Here is a 17,285-nt window from a genome sequence, read left to right as displayed (position 1 = left end):
GGGGTATTTAATCCTGCTATGTGCACCGCTAAGGAACCAGATGTCAGATTGTGTATCAGTGTTTAGGCTCAGGTTGCAGGCTATTTTCATATTTCCTTCTTTGTCTCCCATCTACTGCATTCCTTGGGATTCCTCTCTTGGAGGTATACTCACTAAACTGGTGAAGTGGGCAGGATAGGAGCATTAACGACGTGATCTGCATCATATTGGCCCTGACCCCATGACAAAATGAGGTTTCTTTTCGTGGGGGACGGGGCCAAAATAACGCGACTGGCCGCATCCCACCCCCCTGCCCGGGATCTCCCAGGCTTTAATAATTAAAATAATAAAAGTTGTAAGTATGACTATGGGAGGAGTGTAAAGTATTTAAGACTGAGTTGTTCATTAGGCATATCGCCCAGTGAATGAACATTACCAGTGAATGATTATTTTCAATCTTAATGCATTACAATTCAAATATACCATCTATGTGAGTTGATCTGTTTCCATTGTATTTCTTTTTTTTTAATCTATTTTCAAAACCAAAAAAAGAGAAAAAAAGAGCAAAAGTACAGTCCGTTATTGTAAAACAAGACCGTCGACAGAGCAGTTAAACACATTATGGTTTTTCTAACTTCAAGTATACTGAAAGGGCTTGTAGTGGACAAGCAAATGCAATTTGAGAAAGAAAAGATAGTGAGAATAATACAGTGATTTTTGGTTTTGTTTGAGGGGGTATGTGAATGGGGGATTGCAGTAGGGGAAAATGGGTGGAGGAGATTTGGAGTGGTGTCTGGATCAAATCAAACCTGGGAGTGGCGAGTGTGGAACCATGGTGTCCATACTGCCTGGTATTTGGATACCTTGTTATTTAAAAAGGGCAGTGACATACTCCATGGATAAGATATACCATGCACAGTTAATTAGTTCTGCTCATGTGGGGAGGGGGGGGGGGGGACTATTTCCTGTTGTATTTGTTTTATTAAAGTAAGTCACATTATGTATTCACTGAACTTGTGTGTTCATTTGCTGGCTTTGTGCATTTAATCACTGGTAATTTCTGTACCTCTTCTGTTTTTTTGGTTGTACAATTCTAACCAATACTTCAATTTTTAACCAAAAATTTATTTTAAAATTAGACGATGGTATATATCTCAAATTAATTTTGATGTTGTATTTTCTACATACACCATCCTCTTAAACAATAGCATTTCATTAACCGTTCATACATTGGACGATTCACCATATATATGTATACACCAAGGGGCAGAGGAATGAAGATTTCTATGGGGGGCAAAAGGCCAAAAGGACTACTATAGGGCTTAGAGCCCCTTTTTCTCGTGTTTGGTATCTCGTTTTATGACAGTTGTAACGGTGACTGCAGATATACAAAGACTCTTAATGTTAATTTTTGTCAGTGTATCAGGGGTTGGCCAACCCTTGTTCATTGTTTATTTTACTATAAAAATATATTTATACCTTACTAAATAAATATTATTACTAATATTAACTACCAATTAATAAAATATCTGTTAGAAAGATAAATTCAGTTGTTCAACCTAGTTTTTATTCAGATTTCTTGACAGCCTAAACTCATTTGATTGGGAGTATTTTTAATCTACAGTCACTGCCTCACTGGTTATAGTATGTGCTATAAATTAAAATTGCTATATCTGGTGTTTCTTACTGGACACACTGCACGAAATTCATGGTAAAAGTAAAGTGAAAAGCTGTTCATCATTGATACAGGTTTTTTTTATTAAATATCTATAAATGAAAAACTTAGAGGTTTTTAAATACATCAGTCTATCTATATTAAATCTATACTAAGGCAATCTAAATTAAAGAACATTTGTTAGTTATACTAAGACAATCCATAATTTAAAAAAGTTTAGAACAGATACCACGACTTCAGAAATTAGCATTAAGGCTTTTTGTTCATGGGGGAAGGGGGGGGGGGGGGCGCAAAGTCTTTGCCCACCCAAAAGAAATCATGGGGGGACAAATCCCCCCCCCCCCCCCACAGTTCCTACACCCCTGTATACACATACAATATTAGAGTGATAAGTATACATATATGGTAAGTATCCTTCTATCCTCCTTTAAATTATATCCTGGTCAGCACCCTTTCAGCTGAACAATATGCACCACAGAACCCTCCACATAAGTGAAGAACCGTACAAAGACAATAGAATAGAAAAAAAAAAGTTTATTGAATTAGCACCCTCAGGAATAATCACTGCAGTCAACCCATATATAACAGGCTTAGGTAACCAGTTTCTCTTCATCTCTGACTTCCTTTCTGGCAGGCAATGCTGAAATATCTTGTGGCACAAAAGCTGAAGAATGCAGGTTGATTGTCCATTTTTAAAATTAATTTTGACAGCAGACTCGCTATGATTTGACAGGGACACAGTGCTCCACATTTACTTTAGTGTTACAGAGACAGAGTATTCTCCCTTTAAAAAGCTGTGGTTTTGTGGTCAGGAAATTGTACTGTTCTAAGATGCCCATCAGCACTGCCCTTAGTTACACTCTGCATAAATCTGAAGACATGCTAAGTTATAAGTTATTTACGAAAATGCACAAATTCAACTGCTGCAGTGCATCAAATAGAAATATCCATGTGTTCCATTATATATTTCTTCCCTCCCTTTGTACTTCTATTCTGGTTTTCAATTTTAATTTCTCATCTGTTACACTGTGTCGCCCCCATGGAGTCATTTCCAATTCACCCCTTTGCTTAAAAGCCCAATTCTTAACTAATCTTGTGATTTAGCCTCTTCAGTGAATCTCATGTCTCCTCACACCCCTGTATCTAACATGTTACTTTATATTTTAGCCTGTAAGCTCATATATGCAAGTATATGTGTACCTCATGTTATTTCTATATATAAAATTTACCACATCTATATGAAATATGTTAGTGCTTTACAAATAGTGGATAATAATTTTACAAAGCGATGCTAAAAATAATTATAAGTATTTGGAATTGAAGGTGGAAAATTATACTTTTTCTTACAATGAATCTAACATTGTAACCAATATAACTACCAAGGTAAATGTGTTTACGGAATACTGCATAAATACTCTTTCATGGTTATTTCCCTCAAAATCAAGCTCTAATAGGAAGTTACAACAGATGCAACAGTATCCTGCCAAAGCTCAGCATTTCTCCGATTTTGGCAGCAATTTAGAGTGTCAATGCCAGACAGGAATTCCAGAGCCTGTACCAAGTTCTTGGCAATCAGTGGGTGGCTTATTCATTTCACAAGATAAAAAGCTTATCATTACACATAACTAGAATGGGAATATTTTGATAAATATGAGATAGACAGACAGATAGATAACCAACGGAAAAACAACATACATTTGCAAAAAAATTATAGGCAAAATAACGGGGGACGTAATATTAACTTCTATTCAAAATCTCCATGAAATAATCACATTTTAAAGCATCTTCTGGGAATGCCATGGCATGTTTGACCAGTGGGGGAGGGGGATCAAGTGCAGCTGTAGCCAAAAGATTGGGCACCTCTGGCCAAGTTGCAAACAAGAAACCAGTTTATTTGGATTTTAATCATCCACTTTCACCCTTGTAGTCTAGACTGAAATAAGCACTTTTTACTTGTTTATTTTGATTAGCCACTTAATGATTACTGAACATATGAAGCCGGAGCAACCAACAGATAATAAAAGTGGAGCCGGGCAAAGGAATGGTCTCCAACTACAGCTGGAACCATGTAATATAAATAGCCCAGGAACAATGTAATATACATAACACGACATCAGAAGACAATCACATACTCAGCACCAACAGTCTTAACAGCATTATAGGCCTCCATGCAAAGCAGTGCACTGGGGCACTACCTAAAACTGAAACAAAGCCACTGTCGCGTCATAGCCTTCAAACTTCATTGTGCTCCTTTCCATTACTTTCATTATTTACGTTTTGTAGGTAGCAGGGGGAGGCAACTGAGATGGACTGTTAAAAATATTAGAAGAACTTTATTATAACTTTACGGCTTCAAAAAGTTATATGTTTTGATTTTGCCTTGCTTATGCACAATAAGTATGTGTAGACTGTTTTCGTCTAGGTCAAGATATGTTTTCGCAACAGCAAGATTGCATGTACAGATAACAGCTGATGCCAAGGTGACTAGTCCATCTAAACATTTTAATAAAGAGGGTTTCAAGGTTCTGAATAAATATCCTGTAATATACTGAACATTTGACAAGCCTATGGCGTCCCTACGCTCATGGCCCCCCCGGGAAACTGCCCACCATGCCCGTGCATTAAGACGACTCTGAATCTTACAATAGTCTGGATTCTTTTTCTGGTTAGTAAGCAGCTGAAGTTTTTGAACTTTAGGTCTTTTTTTAAAAAAATTTTGCCTGCTCAGAATTAGAAATGGCAAAGAGATTGGATGGCGTTTCAGCCTAAGGTTCTTTCTTATTGTAGGGTGTAGTAGTTTTAGAAACATTGAATTAATTGTGGACATATATTCAGCTGTAGTGTGAAACTCCGCACCTACAACAGGTCAATTTCCCCCATCGCAGACCTCACAAAAGTCTTAACATACAATGCAAGACCACTGTATCTTACATTCAGTGAGTGGGTCACTGACAGCGTAATTACTTGTGACGAATAGTGTAGGGACCCCTAACAAAAGACTCAACAAGCACAAGGCTATGACAGGCTAGGCTGGTCACACTATAACAGGGAATTCCTCAGACCCATAATGTGTTACAGACCCAGCCTGTTCAGCACAGGACTAAATTTTTTAGAAAAATCCAAAACTTGCAGAGCCCCATCACAAATGCAGGGCCGCCAAGATAAAGTTTGGGCCCCAGTACAGCAACTTCATGGGGCCCCCCTATAATCGACTAGAAGAGAAACTAATGCGCCGCCACACACCAAAGGGGTGGCCATCACATTGGAGGTGTGGCTGTGTGTCATTGGGGACGTGCCTCAAATATGAAAAGCACAAGGCAAGGAATAATTTAATATATCCTCATTAGAGGATACAATCATTTGGTGCTACATTGTTCCCGTAGTCTAGGGATGGAGCCCTGGTAGCACTGTCATTACAGAAATGCCCAGCAGCTTTACTCACACATGGCCCCTGTGTCCAGCAGCTTTACACACACATAGCCCCTCTGCCCACATGCTTTACACACACATAGCCCCTCTGCCCACATGCTTTACATACACATAGCCCCTCTGCCCACATGCTTTACACACACACATAGCCCCTCTGCCCACATGCTTTACACACACATAGCCCCTCTGCCCACATGCTTTACACACACATACCCCCTCTGCCCACATGCTTCACACACACACATACCCCCCAACCACATGCTTCACACACACATTCCCACTCTGCCAACATGCTTCAAACACACATACCCCCTGTTCCAAGCAGCTTTAGTCCCACATGCCCCCCTCTGCCCAGAAACTTTTATCACACATGCTCCTCTATTCCCAGCAGCTTTAATCACACAGTCACATGACCTGCTGATATCACAGTGTCCGGGATCTAGCTACTGCCTAATGGAGATGGATGCAGCCTGTGCGGTCCTTGCATAGACTTTTACAGGGCATAATATAAAACATTTAAGGTTTAAAAAAAAAGTCGGCAGGGGTCTGGGCCCCCTGGCAGATCCAGGCCCTGGTAATTAATACCCGCCCCACCCCTCCCCTCTTGGCGGCCCTGGTCACATTATGACAGGGGCATAATACACTTCTGGCTGCTCTGTTATGTTACCAACCCAGCCTATCATAGCCTAGTGCTGGCTGCAACTTTGTACTCTGCAATTGCAGCAAATAGCCCGAACTACAAGTAGTGGTGCTTAGATCACTTTTGACAGAAAAGAATGTTTTTTTTAAATGTATTATAACCTTTTTTTTAACAGTATGAAGTTAATCATCATCAAGTATGCCGCTACTTTAATAATTTATTCATGTGAACAAATTTATGTGTTCATTGTGAATTGCATGTATCGTAAGATGTACGCAACGCAAAATAAACACGTAAATGTGTTTTTCTTGCGGCACACATTTTATATCAGCACCATAAAAGAGCCTCTAAATCTTTTAGTGAACCTCCTGCTATTACTATGTTAATGAGTAAGCCTAACTGAAATCTTACCAAAGCAAGCAGAAATAAGCCCACTTTATAACGAGCCAGAGTGAAGAGACTTGATTTTAAAATTATCTTCAAAATCAAAAGGTATGCTAATGATTTGACATTGTATGGTTTAGAGCATGGAGGCCAACCTAATATACTTAAGGGTAATGTGCACCACTTGAAGTATAAGAAAACAGCCTGAAAATGACCTTGGCATGCCCATGGCATTCATCCCAAATAACCATACATGTCACCCAGACCTCCCTTTTTTCTCCAAAACAGTCCCACATCAGATCCTCACTTACCACAAAATGCACCCATGTGCCCTCATACCCACACTAGCCCTTAGATCCCACATGTACTCCAAAACACCCACACATGGCAGACAAATCTCCCCACATGCCCCTAAATGCCACTCATACCTCCATGCATGCCTAGCAAATCTCCCCCACATGCCCATCAGACCTCCCCAGCTTTTACACCTAGTTTACTTCTCTCCTTCCTGCCCACACAGGAAGGAGGGAGAGCATTTGGTGCAGAGCACAGTGCACTCATCCCCCCCCCATTGGTATGCTACATGACCATCCTGTGTTGTGTGGTTATAACAAAGCAGAGAATACGGTAAGTCAAATCAGGAGCAGCCAGCTTGGGGCCATAGGTGAAGGCTCACTGGGCCGTTTGCAGCCTGCATGTTGCCCAATGGTTTAGAGTATAGCCCAAAAAATTAAATAGTTTTATATAAATGGCATGCAGTTTAAAGGGACTTAAACACAATTAAAATTATTTTCGTTTGGTTTCTAATGTAAATATAAAAGGATGAAGCACAAAATATTCATGATATAGGAGCTACTTTATTTGATGAGGTTTGGTTGTCTACCTGCAGAGCTCACCATTTGGTACAGTTCCATTGTTTGCAATTTCTTCCCCAGAATCTCTCTCTTTTTCTCATGACTTGACTTTAAAACATGCAAGCCATAGCTAAATTACTATAGTCCTTTTCTGCATATGCATGGCTTGGAATAATGTTTCTATTCACTAATATGGCCTTAGTTTTTTCTAGTTTGGGTTGGAATGTTTAATCTGCAGAAAGCAGATCAAGTTGTAATACTTTATTTTTGGACAAAGAGTGTCAAAGAGTCATAGAGGCTCAATGCATTGCAGATTTTGTAGAGCTGCAAAGTTGAATGTTAATGGTTTCTATAAACTTAATGGCTTATGCAAACTTTACTTGCACTGAGATGTAGGAAAATAGAATGTCCGAAAGAGGTGAAGGGAATCCCACTGAACATGAAATTTACTTGCGCAGTTATTTCAGAGTACTAGTTGACAAAACTTTGCATTCAGTCTACTAGCGCCAGCTGTTTCTACAAGGTTTATTTGTATTTACAATATAAACACACAGAGGAAAAAGGAGCCTTTAGGGTATATTTTGATTATATAGTGCAGGACTGGAAAGTTAGGTTGTAAGGGAAAAAGCCTTCTGGGTCCTGAAAATATTCTTTGCCCCAGAATTCCAACACATTCATAAACCAGTTTTACAATACAGTACTGTATTAAACGTCCCACTCTCAACTCTCTCAAAACACATTTTGTACTAGGATAGAGCACCAATCACGGCTGCATATGGTTCTTGATCAGACTGTTATCAAACCATTACTGCTCTAATCTGACACAAATTGTAAATCATTCTTCAAAAGGTCATTCTTGAATATTTGTCATTAGTAAGAATTGAAAAGCTACATGTAGATAATAGCAGCATTTTATAGAAGTTTCACACTCCAAAAACATACTAGTAGGCGAATTGGCTGCTAGGAAATTGACCTTATTCTCTGTGTGTGTGTTAGGGAATTTTAACTGTAAGCTCCAATAGAGCAGGGACTGATGTGAGTGCTCTGTACAGCACTGCGGAATTAGTGACGCTATATAGATTATGATGAGAATCTCTGGCTTTTGAGTGTTCTCATTAAGGCTCACATTGTTGGTGCCGACAGCGCAGGCGGATGCATGCGATACTTTGCCTTGTAATCTATTTTGCAAATGAAACTATTGGGCTTTGGAACAACAGCAGTCACATCAGAAAATCTTTATTTCATACGATACAATGGATGTATCCGCACAATTTATATATTGATCAATAAACTCATTGGTAGAGATACTCAAAAATGTTTAACCGGTTCACATGTTTGCGGTACAAATGTTAATAGACCAAGATTTAAATTTGCAATCGGAAATGTGTGGCTTGAATTCGCCAATTTTGTTCAATGTTTGTCATTCAAATTAGCCGTTTGTATTCAATGATCTCAATTCGAGTTAAAATTACAGTTTTTAAATATATCCAAATAATTTTAGATTATAAAATAAGTATTTTAACTTATTTAACATCAAACTGTGAAAACTAATGTTCTGTTAAAATGTATCAACTTATGACTGAACTTGTATGAAAAATGGCTTAATCATGTGCAAACTGGCTTGGCCACGTACTGGCTCTAACATGGTTTATCGGTTTAATCGGTTTAACTTTCTCATATTTAGCTTGATTTTTATATTGATGTAAAATTAGAGAAATTTGAGGGATTTTTTTATATTTTAAAACGATTAAAAAAAAAAAGTTTGAGAAAATATATGCGTCCGGTTCAAGCACCTGTACTAATTAGTGCGTGATGACACAGAGACGCGATTAAGCAATGCACCTTTACTTAAAACAAATAAACAAAGACTTTTTGGTCTTTTTTAGATGATAATCGTTAGCAATTATTTAAAATATAAATATAAAATAATAAAATATGAATTTTAATAGGAGCTTAATAATAGGAGTTTGATCTTATTGTACACTGCATGGGAAGAAAATGTCATCTTATCACTTTTCCTATGAAGATATTCAGTCCAAAGCCTGTCAAAATATTAGAAAATGCCAGTCCTAATTTGTTTTTAAACCATACATACAGATAATTAAGGGACTCATTTAGAGCTAGAAGCAAATCCTTATTTTTGCATAAAATATGCATTAAACACAAAAGGGGTCTGTTTATAAATATTTAGTAATAAGACTGATTTTCCATCAAAATCGCCTATCGCTGCAATCAATGAAGTGATATAGAAGTGCCTTAGCAATACTGGCCTGGAGCAGTAAGTGTTAATTTGTCATATCGCAGGGCCAGTCTGCGGGACCTGGCTAGCCATATCCTACTGCAGTGGAACTGAAAGCCTGTGACTTGGCCTTTCAATTCCACTTCGTGGACAGAAAAAAAAAAGTTAAAAACATGATTCAAATTATTTTGAATTAAAAAAAACAAAAAATGAAATAAACAATTAAAACAATCAAACGATTGTCTTCTGTTATTGCCATTTTACAAGGGAATGCCTATTTAACAAGCAGCTTATTAAATAGTAATTTCCATGCTGCAAACCTTATTGATGGCTGGGGTTACTGCCATCGGTATACTTTAAAGTCCTGTCACTGGTGAAAAGCACCATTTTCGGCAGTCATAGGGTTTTTCACCCAGAATTAAACAGGTCCATAAGAATCCAAATGGTCAATTTACTAACATTACAAGTAGATGCAAAATTTGCACTTGATGATAGCAACCAGACACTTGCTTTTATTGTGTGTTGTACTTGACAGTAAAATGTAATTGTTTATTGGTTGTTATGCTTCAGGGGGAAATTGCAAAAGGCCTCATTTGAGTCGAGACACAGCCCAAAATCCTACTTTGTGACGTCAAGCACCTCAACTGCACTGATGTGCCAGGATTTTCACAAAACTTCACTTGGTTTATAGAGAAAGGTAGCATTTACTGTGTAGCAGATATTTGCAAACGCAGATTAGAGAAGTTGGGCAGAACAATTGTGTTCCTTGCCGAGTGTCCCTTGTTCCAGTGCCCCTATTGTGTCTACGGAGTAGACAATCCAGCCTATCACGTAACAGAACTGTAGAATACAGACTCTGCCCTCATTCCTGTGTGCCAATTCCAAATGTTTAGTGAACTAACAGCAGCAATAGCCACATTCACTATATATTCTTTAAGCCCTTACCACCAAGGGAGAAGAGGGGGTTGGGAGGAAGAAGGGGAGGACAGGAATATGAATAGCCACAGACCCAATAATTACAGATACCATACGTTTACTCATTTCTTTTAAGGTCACCAGAAAGTAGTAAATGTCCTACACCTCATGGTCTTCATTTTCATCCATCTAATGCTGGTCACCTACAAGTCTAGCATATATTCTTAGGAGGCAAATCAGTCCCATCACCCGTTGGCAATAACCTATAAACTCAAAACTGAACCTAAAGCCAATCTCTTTGCTACTCTAGTGTGTGAAAATTCTAACGAAGTTCCCTGTAGATTTTACAGATGCCATTCTTCCCTTCTTATATAGAATGTTTACTCATGTAATCATAGTGAAAACTACTCTACACAAAGTGTTCTTTCCTGAAACATTACCAAACAACTGGTAAGTTAGTAAACAGGGATTTACTCTATAAACTAAATAAGATTATGGGGCAGAAGATGAAAATGAGTAAAAAAGGTTTTAACTTCTCCAATATTTAGATGCTGCCATACAAATGCAGTAGTCACAAGTAGAAAACAAACCATCCAGCACAATTGTCCTTCTTTGGTCTTCTTATGCCACTTGAATAACAAAAATGCCAAGTGTACTTCTCTCTGTTAGAGCGTCACATAATTGTTTTAATCCAATTTGCACTGTAGACAAAAGTACACGGAAGTCTGTTGAATTTAAACAAACACTTAAAAGTATGTCAAAGTAAGCTGCCAAATGTACCTAGATTTAACAGTAGGGACATACAGAAGTCATAGAGGAGTTCCCTGGCCAAATAAAAGAAGGAGCACCCAAGCAGAGTGCTTTTATACAGGACATGGAACTCTGGAGTGACTATATCCTTATTTATCACAGTACCTTATTCCTTATAATACATCAGTAGCAGTTTTTGACAAATAAATTAATAATTGTAATATTTACTATTTAATATACTTCTTATATTATATATTATATTTTTTATTTTTGAATTGTGTCATTTTCTTAATGAAGAGAAGAAAAAGCTGTGCACAGCAGTGTCATGTGAGTAGATTCTGGAAGCTTGGAGAGGGTGTTGGGCCAGCCTAGATATAGGAATGGGGCTTGGACTCCTGTGATCAGTGTTATGCATACTTGCCTACTCTCCCAGAATTTCCAGGAGGCTCCTGAATTTCGTGGAGTCCTCCTGGACTCCCGGAAGAGTAGGCAAACCTCCTGGACCCTGTAAAATGCCTAAATTTACGACATTGAATAGCAGGGGGGGCTTAATCGTGCTATAAAGACCCGCCCCCGCTATTCAATACCTTGAATTTTTGTATTTTTTGGTAGGGACTATAGTATTGTAATGATGTCGTCACGCCCCCTCCTACCCTCTATCACACGATCTGTACTCCTATCTCCCGGAGTACAGATTTAAAAAGTAGGCAAGTAAGGCGTCATGTCTGACTGAGGTACAATAAATTACATGGAGGGAGATCAGAAGGAGATTACATACATATATTATATACATACACATTATATATATATATATATATATTTATTTTTTTCAAACACAGTGTATGAACAACTGTATGAACAACTGTGAAGTGCATTGTAAGTCCTTCTCTGGGGGTGCCTTGAAAAAATTATGGAGACTAAGGGTGCCGCGAACTGCAAAAGTTTGGGAACCACTGAGCTAGGGTGTTTTTAACTGCCAAATGAATTGAAGTATTCATCAAGGAGAGTGAGATGCCTAAGTCAAATTATATAGATTACTAGAATTAAACACAGATTTGTGTTGCACAGTACAACAGAGTACAGAGTACAACATTTTTCCTAGAGGATTATAACATTGTAAATTAAATGAGCCTGGCTCATTACTAATATAGCATTCAGTAATGCAGGAATCCCAGTTTAGATTTGCTTCAGGTCTATTTAATCGGAATGCAGACTGTTTATTGCTTTGACTATTCCCTGGGAAGTACGGGTCAATAGATTCACTGCACATAATACAATTTTAAACAATGACAATAGTCATAGAAGCAATTATTAGGAAATAATCCTTCACTTTACTAGGAATTAACTTACTATTCAACAACCATGTTCACCCTAATATTTAGCAATGTAAAATATTTTAACAAATTGTAAGATGCATCTATCTTAATGAAAAATTCTCAACATGAAACGTTGTACACTCTCATATATTCATAACAACTTGCTGGTGGTCACCCAACTCTCTCAGCATCCAATTGTAAATGTTTTTTTGTTGTTTTTTTTTTTTTTTAAGAAAATAACACGATGCCTAATTAAATGTGCTTTTTTTTTTCTTTGTCACAAAAGTGCCATTTATTAGTGAATGTAGGATTGCCCCTTTCATTACCTAATGCTATATAAAACTTAGCCTCAGCAGTAAGCTTGCTTCTGGTAACCGTGGTTACTAGAAGACAAGAGAAATGGCTGATGTGTGGTCTGCCTCCAGGGTTTCTTAGTCACAGCACATGGTCATCAAGCGCACAATGAAAGCTGTACGTGGGTGATGTGTTAAGGATGACAACATTTTATCATAACGGAAATATATATATAGAAGAGAACATAGCACATACACTGTAACCTAACACCACCAAACAAACTTCTGTCACAACGTGCCAAGTGTGATGATCACATCTTAATCATTAATCAAATTATACAAGGCAAAAAAATACATATGTAATGCTTAAGAGGTTTAATTATATAACAAACATTAATCTTTTTAGTAAAGTATTCATGCTCCACTAACTTATTAAATGACCCAAATGCAAATAAAATGTTTTTTTTTTTTTTACAATGAGCCAACCAAGATCTAGAACATAGATACAAACCATCATATGAGATAATTAATATAGATTTGGAATGACTCCCAGAATGTTCATACAGTGTATTTGAGACATTGCTTCTTCAAACTGGCAAGTAAAGCCCATGGGAGACTGAATACCATGCAGTAGGCAGGCAGATGGTAATGCGTGCACCACTGTCAGATACTATAAACTAACTACTATTGATCCTGTGAAAGATTACTGTCCCTAGTGGCTCATTACATTTGCTACTTTAACAATGGAGACACTATACACAATACTCAAAAGAGGAGTGTGTTCAAAATGGTTAAAACCAGCCATGTATACTTGCAACACATCATAAATGTGCAATGCATAATGATAACAGAAAAAAACTCTTTCAAATAGTGGCAAAAAAAACTGTTTAATCAAATGTAAGTTTATCTTTAATATATACGAGTTTTTGCTTGGCCCTCTGCAGGGAGTGTTGCTAGGAGGAAGAGTCGGGTAGCATGATAATGAGATTAAGCGCCAGTAATTAGATTAAATGGTAATCAGATTAATAATCAACATGCAGCATGTTATACCGCTCTATCCCCTTTCCCATGCTCTGCTCCATGTTTATCTGTAATAAACAAATATTACCTAGTGCGCTGCTCTGCTCCAGAACTGTGGCTGTTTGAACTTAACAAATACTCTTACGGAATTCAATCATATAATTCATATTTTCCAGACAAAAAACTACAAGTACTAAGCAGATGAACACATCCAATGAGGAGAGCTGGTACAGATATCAAGTAACACATTGAGAAATTGTGCTTGTTGCCCTATTAATTTGGAAGAAATTGCATAATAAATCAAGGAAAAACACATAAATGTGTATATAGGTCTCATGGCAAGAGTTGTTGTCAATTAAAAAAAAGAAAAATCGTTTTGCCTTATGATATTGTATTGTGCCATCGGACATAAGTATAGATATTGGTTTCATGTTCAGGCAAAAAGAGAGCACTTACGGTGTGGACACTCCTGGTGAAATTGCATGTTTCATTGTCAAATTAAAAGAAAGTAACAAAGCCTCTTCAAGGTACACATTTAAACATGACAACTGTCCATTTGATACACAACTTATTATTATTTGCTAAATTTAACAGATTGCACAAAATAAAACAATAAATGCAGCACAAGGAACTGTTTAGGTAATTGGTCAGTCAGTACTTAGCAACACATCCTTAGGCAGAAATCACAGCTTCCAAACATTCCCTGTAGTCAGTTTTGAGTCTTGCTATTTTTGCTTTACATTTTCTTTCCACTTTTCCTGGCAGAAGTCTAATTTTTAGGTTAGCTAGCAGGCACTGTATGTTTGAGATCTCTGCACACATGTTCAATAATATTCAAGTCTGTGGACTGTGATGGCCATTCCAAACTCAAACTCTCATTCCTTTAAATATGTAATGGTTGATAATGAAATATGCATCATGGTCTTGCTGAAATATCCAACCTCTTTTCAGCTTCAACTAGTTCACTCTGGACCATTAGCTTATATGATTTTTTTGATGTTTAGATGAAACATTCTGCCCTCTACCCAGATAATATTTATTGAGCCACTGACTGCCATACAAATCCAAAGCATATTATATACATCACATGCTTAATGGTTAACAAGGATCTTTTGTTGAAACTCTTAACCTATTTTTTTCTCCAGATGTATCGTTTGCTGTTGTGGCCAAAAAGTTACATTTTTAATTCATCAGTCCACAGCACTTTGTCCCAAAACATCTCTGGCTTACTGAGTATTTGCATACGTCAGATGTTGAATTGTGTGACAAGGTCGTAGGAAATGTTTCCTTTTGATAACTTTTCCATTCAGATAATTTCTGTGTAATCAAAGCTGTACTGCAGACCACCACTCTGGTGTTTGCTAAACTTTTCTACAGTGATATGCAAGTTCTGCTTTATAAATATGACCAGCTTCCGAAAAGTTCATCATCATCATTTATTTATATAGTGCCACTAATTCCACAGCGCTGTACAGTGTATATTTTCCACTCACATCAGTCCCTGCCCCATTGGAGTTTACAGTCTAAATTCCCAAACACACACAGACTAGGGTCAATTTGATAGCAGGCAATTAACCTACTAGTATGTTTTTGGAGTGGGGGAGGAAACTGGAGCATCTGGCGTAAAGGAAACCCACACAAACAATGGGAGAACATACAAACGCCACACAGTTAAGGCCTTGGTTGGGAATTGAACTAATGACCCCAGCGCTGTGAGGCAGAAGTGCTAACCACTAAGCCCCCGAGTTCCCCAAGTTCTAGTAGTGTCTTCCAGATCTTCCCTTCCATGTTTCGCACAGTGGAAATTCCATGCTGCAAGCATTTGGATATCTTTTTATAGCCTTTCCCTGCTTTGTACAAGTCAATTATCTATATTTCCATGTCCTCAGTCAGCTGTTCAGATGAACCCATGTTTATTGATAGTAGACAAAACATCCTGAGAGATTGCACAGGTCACAGTATGTATTCAAATCTGGAATTGTCAACTCCTGGCTTAATTTAAGACCTAACAACTGAATCACATTTGAGGCCTTAAGTATTAATGAAACAACTGGAAGGGTGCCAAACCTTTGCACATGCCAAATTCACAACTATTTTTCAATCTGTTAAATTAAGCAAAGTAATGGTAATTGTGCATTAAATTGTGCAGAAATGTAATGTTCAAGTTTGTATTCTGTAGAGGTTTTGTAAACTTGTTTTCAAGTAGAGATTGAGTGAAATATGAAATTTGAGGGGGTGCCCACAGCTTTTCATAAAACTGTATATTACATTGCATTGTTCAGTGATTCAAGACTTAGTGACTTGGATTGGATTGCAAACCACAGTACTACAGGGATGCAGCAGGCACTACTTTTTCTGTCCATTACATCATCATCTCTTCACAGTATGAATAATATGCAGGTGTAGAGATGCTGAGAGCACTTAACATTCGTGTATCTGTTTTGTGTAGTATTGAAGAGATGGTTTGAGCCAATTGCAATAGAAATTAAATCTCTGATGATGCAGATGCTACTCAGCGCAACAGAAAACATTATGAGTAACATTATTTTTTACATTACTTTGAAAATTACAAGTATTGGTATCTGTGCAGCCATTAGATTATATTTCATCAGTAGCAGATCTTGTATTCATCATCATAAGCTATTTATATAGCGCCACTAATTCCACAGCACTTTACAGAGAACTCACTTACATCAGTCCCTGCCCCATTGGAGCTTACAGTCTAAATTCCCTAACACACACACACACACACACACTAGGGTCAATTTTGATAGCAGACAATTTATCTACTAGTATGTTTTTGGAATGAAGGAGGAAACTGGAGCTCCCGGAGGAACCCCACGCAAACAAGGGGAGAACATACAAACTCCACACAGGTTCCATGATCGGGAATCAAACTCATGACCCCAGTGCTGTGAGGCAGAAATGCTAACAACTAAGCCACCATAGTTTTTTTTGCTGATCAGGGATTTGCATTAAAAAAATATTACTAGGATAGACTCAGTAAATACCAATATTGAATTATAATCTAAATACATTACTGAATGAACACATCTCTTGAAATCTCCCATATTTGGTATTGTATTCTCAGAATTCCAGGAATGTTAACTTCAAACATAAAATGCAAACATCTATGGAATGTGTCTTTGTTCTAATAACTATCACTGGATATTAGAAGGTTCAACACCAACCAGTTGTAGTTCTGATTAACTTTTTTTTCAGGAATATTTGAAGCACTATCAGTTATCTGCTATAACTAAATAACCCAACTTCCCACAGCAGCACTTACACTTGTCAATGTACTGTATGTATTGAATACTCAATTGATAACATCTGTTCCTTGTCTTTTGTGGTTTGTAGTTTTCTTATCTTATTGATGGTCCCTCAGTATCCAGATTTTCTTTTACGTGCGGTAAATGGTGCTTTGTGATACAAGACTTGGCTGAACAATGATTCAGTCTTGCAAATCGCAACACACAAAGTAAAATCTAACCCCCTTCTGGACTAGCTGTTCTGTATCACAAATAGAGAAATACACTTAGAAAATCACTAAACAAAATGCTACTTACATCAAAGCTTTCTGCTGTTTTGAAGGATAAATAAACATCTAAGACAAAGGAGAGAAGATATCCTCATGGAAGAGAAGTCCAATGTGATGTGAGCGTTACAACAGGACATCTGCAGCACCCATGCACTCACTAATCCTATACAGGCTGACCAGAGGACACTGCACATTTACATGTCAAAGGAAAGCTTTCCTAAGGGCGTATTGTGTGCAAGGATGGTTTCCT

General features: G+C 37.6%; 1 protein-coding gene across 5 annotated transcripts in view; it reads right to left on the bottom strand.

Annotated features, from left to right (window-relative positions):
• The window catches only part of ANKRD6 (ankyrin repeat domain 6), a 176,123-nt gene that overhangs the window by 129,421 nt on the left and 29,417 nt on the right, over positions 1-17,285 (bottom strand). The window contains exon 1 of one of the 5 annotated variants that reach the window (XM_075202776.1): positions 17,064-17,195. The exons of the other annotated variants lie outside the window; for them this stretch is intronic. The gene's annotated coding sequence lies outside the window, so the exon portion shown is untranslated. Of the gene's footprint in view, positions 1-17,063; positions 17,196-17,285 lie in introns of those variants that run through there. 5 annotated transcript variants of the gene reach the window in all.

The sequence above is a fragment of the Mixophyes fleayi genome, chromosome 3 (assembly GCF_038048845.1).
Source record: "Mixophyes fleayi isolate aMixFle1 chromosome 3, aMixFle1.hap1, whole genome shotgun sequence".
NCBI lineage: Eukaryota > Metazoa > Chordata > Amphibia > Anura > Limnodynastidae > Mixophyes > Mixophyes fleayi.
The sequence above is the reverse complement of the archived record's forward strand: the minus strand, read 5'-3'. Positions and strand labels throughout refer to the sequence as shown.